The sequence below is a fragment of the Chelonoidis abingdonii genome, chromosome 1 (assembly GCF_003597395.2).
Source record: "Chelonoidis abingdonii isolate Lonesome George chromosome 1, CheloAbing_2.0, whole genome shotgun sequence".
NCBI lineage: Eukaryota > Metazoa > Chordata > Testudines > Testudinidae > Chelonoidis > Chelonoidis abingdonii.
The window spans coordinates 140,418,743-140,424,048 of NC_133769.1; the positions used below are offsets into that span (position 1 = coordinate 140,418,743).

At 46.2% G+C, this 5,306-nt stretch overlaps 1 protein-coding gene across 1 annotated transcript in view; it reads right to left on the bottom strand.

Moving 5' to 3' along the window:
- Positions 1 to 1,348: 1,348 nt before the first annotated feature.
- LOC116814744 (potassium voltage-gated channel subfamily A member 5) overlaps positions 1,349 to 5,306 on the bottom strand; it is a 29,988-nt gene continuing 26,030 nt past the window's right edge. The window contains exon 2 of the mRNA XM_032762567.1: positions 1,349 to 1,747. The gene's annotated coding sequence lies outside the window, so the exon portion shown is untranslated. The remainder of the gene's footprint in view (positions 1,748 to 5,306) is intronic.

Here is a 5,306-nt window from a genome sequence, read left to right on the forward strand (position 1 = left end):
ATTTAGCTCAGTCCTAAGGACCACATTTACAAAGGTATTTAGGCACCTAAAGATGTAGATAAACACCCAGACATCTAACTCCATTGAAATCAATGGGTGCAAGGCACCTAGGGACAGATTTCTTGGCACCTAAGTCCTACTGATTTCATCAAAAGTGTAGAACATTTTTGGGAAACTTCCAAGCAAAGGGTAGATTTCCAATATCACTCAGTGCTGGCCTAACTCATCTCCCAGAATCCGATCTGGTCTCTAATTCCCATTGATTTCATTGGGAGTCAGGCACCTAAACACCTTTTAAAATCTGGCTCTTACTGCCTATATGCAATGGCCTTTAACTTTCCTACAGGTGTTTATTTTGGACAGAACATAAAGGTAAATTTGGGTGGAAAATTTGAGAATCACCTTGGGAGCTTTTTCAAAGTTAAAATATCTGGATAATTTTCAGTGCAGAAAAGGTATCAGAGATGTTTGGTAAAATCTGATTTCACCATTTTTCAATTATAGAGATTTTGTTTGGGATTTCAGAAATGTTTAGCATTGGCCAAGGGCAGCTCCAGGCCCCAGCACGCCAAGCACACGCTTGGGGCGGCATGCCGCGGGGGGCGCTCTGCCAGTTGCTGGGATGGCAGCAGGCGGCTCTGGTGGACCTCCCGTAGGCATGCCTGCAGAGGGTCTGCTGGTCCCGTGGCTCTGGTGGACCTCCCGCAGGCACACCGGAGCCGCCTGCCGCCCTCCCAGCAACCAGCAGAAGGCCCCCCTGCGGCATGCCGCTGTGCTTGGGGTGGTGAAATGTCTAGAGCCGCCCCTGGCAGTGGCCTAAGATTGACCACAGGGAGAGTTAAGCCAATCGTGAGTGTGAGGTTGCCAGCCCTCCAGGATTGCCCTGAAGTCTCCAGGAATTAAAGATTAATCTTTAATTAATGATTATGTCATGTGATGAAATCTGCATGAATTCATCCAATCAAAGTTGGCCACCCTAGTGAGCACTACTAAAAATTCCACTCTGCATTTGAAATTTTCCCCAAAACATTCTGATGAAATAATTAAAAACAAACACAATTTTTTTTCAAACTAATTCAGAAGAACATGTTTTCATATCAATTCACATCAAATAGAAGTGAAATGAAAATGTTTCAAGTTTGAGACTTTTTTCTCCTCATTATCTATTTACTCCTGGAAAGAAAGTAGAAAAGAGGGAGGAAGGACACAAAAAAAGGGAAACCAAAAAAATTTCATTTTGATTCTGGTCAGTTCAAATTGAAATGAAATATTTTTCATTTTAAATTGTTTTGTCTAAAATCTGGAAATTTTGAATGATGCAAAAATTGTATACAGAAATATACATACTGTTTGAAAAGGCATTTTTCATTGAAAAAAAATGTGATTAATAATTTTCAATGCACCCTAAAAACAGGAAATATAAGGCATAACCAATCTACCATCCTAAACCATATACTTTCTGAATAGTATACAACGATCTGCGTTATGCACTGCAGTGCACACTACATATTATTCTGTTATGGGTAATGCAAGCAAGGGTAAGGCAATGTAACAGATTAACATTCAGCATCATATTGTGTTCCGTTATTTTTCCCCTGCTGTTTCTTTCACTCACCAACGCATGACTCATACCCTCCTCAGACTGGAATTTCCATCCCAGTACTGTGTCTCATTGGGTGTGCTGTGGACTGCTATGGCCCGAGAAGCCTTCTCAGGAACAGCACCACTGTCTCTGCTCCAGGTCACTCTAGAGAACAAAAAAATGCAACGTCACCTATAATATGGCATCACAATTACTGTGGCTAGAGTGGTCTGTTTAGCAAAGTGCTTTTAGCATTCAGTGGGGTTATGGCATTGATTTAGCTTATTACATAGGTGTTGACACTTAGGAACCTAGGTGATAGAAACACTAAAGATAGATAGATAATACAAAGACAGAGAGACCATCGGATGGATAACTTACATTTCAGAAACCTTTATGAAGGCTCTAGTGAGATAGGCAAATGAAGTTCAGTGTGGATAAATGCAAAATAATGCACGATGGAGGGAAAAACTTAAATGACTCCTTAACCTTACAAGGTTCTAAATTAGGTGTATCAACTTAAGACAGTGACCTGGGTGTCAGTGTAGAAAGTTCAGTGAAGACCTGTGTTCCATGGGCAGCTGCATTAAAAAAAAAAAAAAGAAGAAAAGAAACCTACCACAATGTTAGGATGCGTAAGGAATGAGATGTGGAATCAAACTGAAAATATTATAATGCCTTTATTCAGTGATGCCACCTGGTCGAGAATAGCATGTGAAGTACTGGTCATCCCTTCTCAGTCCATGACCTCTTCCTCTCTTTTCTCTCTTAGGGCCAGACTGTGGTCCAACCCTTCATGGCTACACTGGGGCATAAGACCCTCCAACCTCCCCCCAACCCACATCACTGCTTAGGATGTAAATGGGAAAGCAAGTTCCATATGGCCACTACTGCCACTGCAATCAAATGGGTGTGGGTGGGAGCAAAGAGGGGCAGAAAGAGGGAGAATTCTTGGCTCCACTCCACGTACTGTGTGAGCCTGTGAAACTGAGCTGGTATGGACAGGAAGTAATTTTCCTCTGTTTTGGGGCCGTAGCAGAAGACTTGCCCGTGCAGCAAAGAGGAACAAAGAGGCAACTGGACTTTCTGAGTTACAACTTCTTCCCTGCGTGGCTGCTGAGGTTGCACAGATATGCACTGCCCTTACACAGAGCTGTGCCTAATGGCACAATCTAGCTCTTCATCTCTCCAGTGCTCCCAGTCAGATCCCTCGGCCCTCTGTTCTCTCTCAGTCTTTCATGCCTGGACTTACAGACACCCACAAAAACCTTCTTGAGGAGACACTGAAGCATGCTGCGCTCCCATGAAAGTTACATGATGTTCTCTGCAGATCCATTAGCCTTGTAGCAAGCTTAATCTCCTGTCAGTTCAATTTTCAGCAGGTTCTACTAGGTGCACTGCTGATGGTGATCTAGACAGTCAGACAGCAGTGTCAAGTGGCCTGCCACTGCCAGAGACACTTTACTGCTCTACATGCTGATGCTACCTCAGGTCACCCGTTGTGTCCTCTGTCCTACTCTCTCACCCAGCCCAAAGCTAGAGTACGACTGACTGGCTGGAAGGGAGTGGATGTGCATCAGAGGGAAGGAAGATTGAAAGCTTACTCATACTCCCCAAATGCAAATATCAGGGCCTTCCCTCAGTCCAAACAGCAGGACATCCTAAATGTAGAAGCATGTCCTTAGCACACCAGTCATGTCATTGCCTCCCACTATCTTTCTCAGCTGTAGAAACCCTGAAGCAGAAGCCTGAAGAGGCCATGGTTACTGACCTGAAATGAAACCCATTGCCATTTTAAAGACAATTTTTTTAGTGGGAAAGCTAAGGGAATCAAAGAGGCCCAAAGAAGAAGCAGTGCTCTCAAAGCAGTGCAGCATCGTGCTGTCAGAGCCTGTGAATGTTCGATCCCAGTGGCAGCATCTCAGTATCTTGGTATTACTGACTCAGATCAGTAACAGGTTGTGCTTGTCAAACCCTGATCAGGGGCACTATTCAGCAACATCTGTCCTGTGCTTTAGTCTCTTGTCCTGAGCCTATATTTTTCCTGAGCTTGTAGCTCATTTATCTTGAACTAGTACCACCCTACCTAGGTCATTCCAACATCTAACTGTCTGATTTGAGTGGGACTCTGATACTATCTTGTTAGATTCTCCCAAGCATCCCAGCCTTTTCCCACCATCTGAGAGGTGCAAAGGGGCTGGAAACCAGCCAGTCTGGCCACTGCTGTGAATCCTCCTGACAAGGGGAAGCTCTCCACTGACACAGAGCTGTGTAATGAGGCCTTGTGCTAGACCCATCCCATCCACTCAACCCCAGCATAGGGAGAGGGAGGCAGCTTGGATGAAATATATTATGCCCTATCTGTGACTCAACTGATATATGGACCATCAAGGAACATAGCCAACTGGCAACAGTTAGAGCAGCCCTCAGGTTGCTCTCACCTGTGCAAGGGTGTTATTGATCAGCTATGAGAATCAGGGAGCCATACTCAGCTTCCTATTCCCCCCGCTGTTTTGTTGAGTCAAATGGAAGTGCAGTGAAGTTGAACCATCAGGGCTTGACAATAAATTATTCTGGATCATAAGGGCCTGAAAATAATTTGTTCCTTAAGGACAAGTCCTATTTTAGTTCAAGACTTATAGGTAGCTCCCTCACTCCTGGTTTTGATACCAAAGATGTTTCTTAATCTACTAATTGGTTTGTCTTTCTTGTTTGAAAAGAGGTTTTAAATAGGCAGTCTAGGAAAGATGTAACTAGGACGATGTTCTCTTATATGTTAAGGCAAAGGAAACGGCACCCTAGGGGGTCTGGACTCCTAACCCTCTCAGTTGCTATCTCTCATTGACTAGATTTGACCAAGTCACTTGACTTTCATGTATCACACAATGGCAACTTCATAGTACATGAAGGACCACACTAGAATATAAATGTTGGCTTGGCTTGAGATGCACTGAAGAAAAGTGATCAATGGTTCCATGTCTAGTTGGCAGCCAGCATCAAGCAGAGTGCCCCGGGGTTGGTTCTGAGGCCAGTTTTGTTCAATATCTTCATTAATGATCTGGAGCAGGGGCAACCTGCGGCACACGTGCCAAACATGGCACGCGAGCCGATTTTGAGCAGCACTCGGCCACCTGCTGCAATCCTGGCCCCCAGCCCCACTCAGTCTCCTCGCCCACCGCTCTCCTCTGCGGGGGCAGGAGGCAGAAGCTTGGTTCTGCGGCAGCCAAGTTTTCCTCTCCCCCGCTTCTTCCCCCAGCGTGGTGCTTTCCTGCCCCACCCCCTCTCCTTCCCTGTGCCAATCAGCTGATGGCCCTAGGGAGGGGTGGGGGGAACAGCAACAGTGTGCAGGCAGTTCCCTAGAGGGGACAGAGAGAGGTAGGGACGGAGCCTTGAGGAAGGGGGTGGAACAGGCATATCTCTACGAGACGAGCACCCCAGCCCTCTGCCCTGATCCCCCCACATTGTCTTCTGTTCTATACCACCCACGCCCCTCAGCCCTCTGCCCTGACCCCCCCCACACTCAGCATTCTGCCCTGCAGCCCCCATACCCCTCAGCCCTCTGCCCTGACCCTTGAACCCCCCCACACCTCCAGCCTTCTGCCCTGACCCTGAGGGTGCAGGTCCATGCCAAATCCTCACCGATCAGGGGGGTATCCGATCACTTTTTTTTTTTTCACATACCAGAAGGCAGTGTGCCAACGCATCTCACACAGACATGTACCAC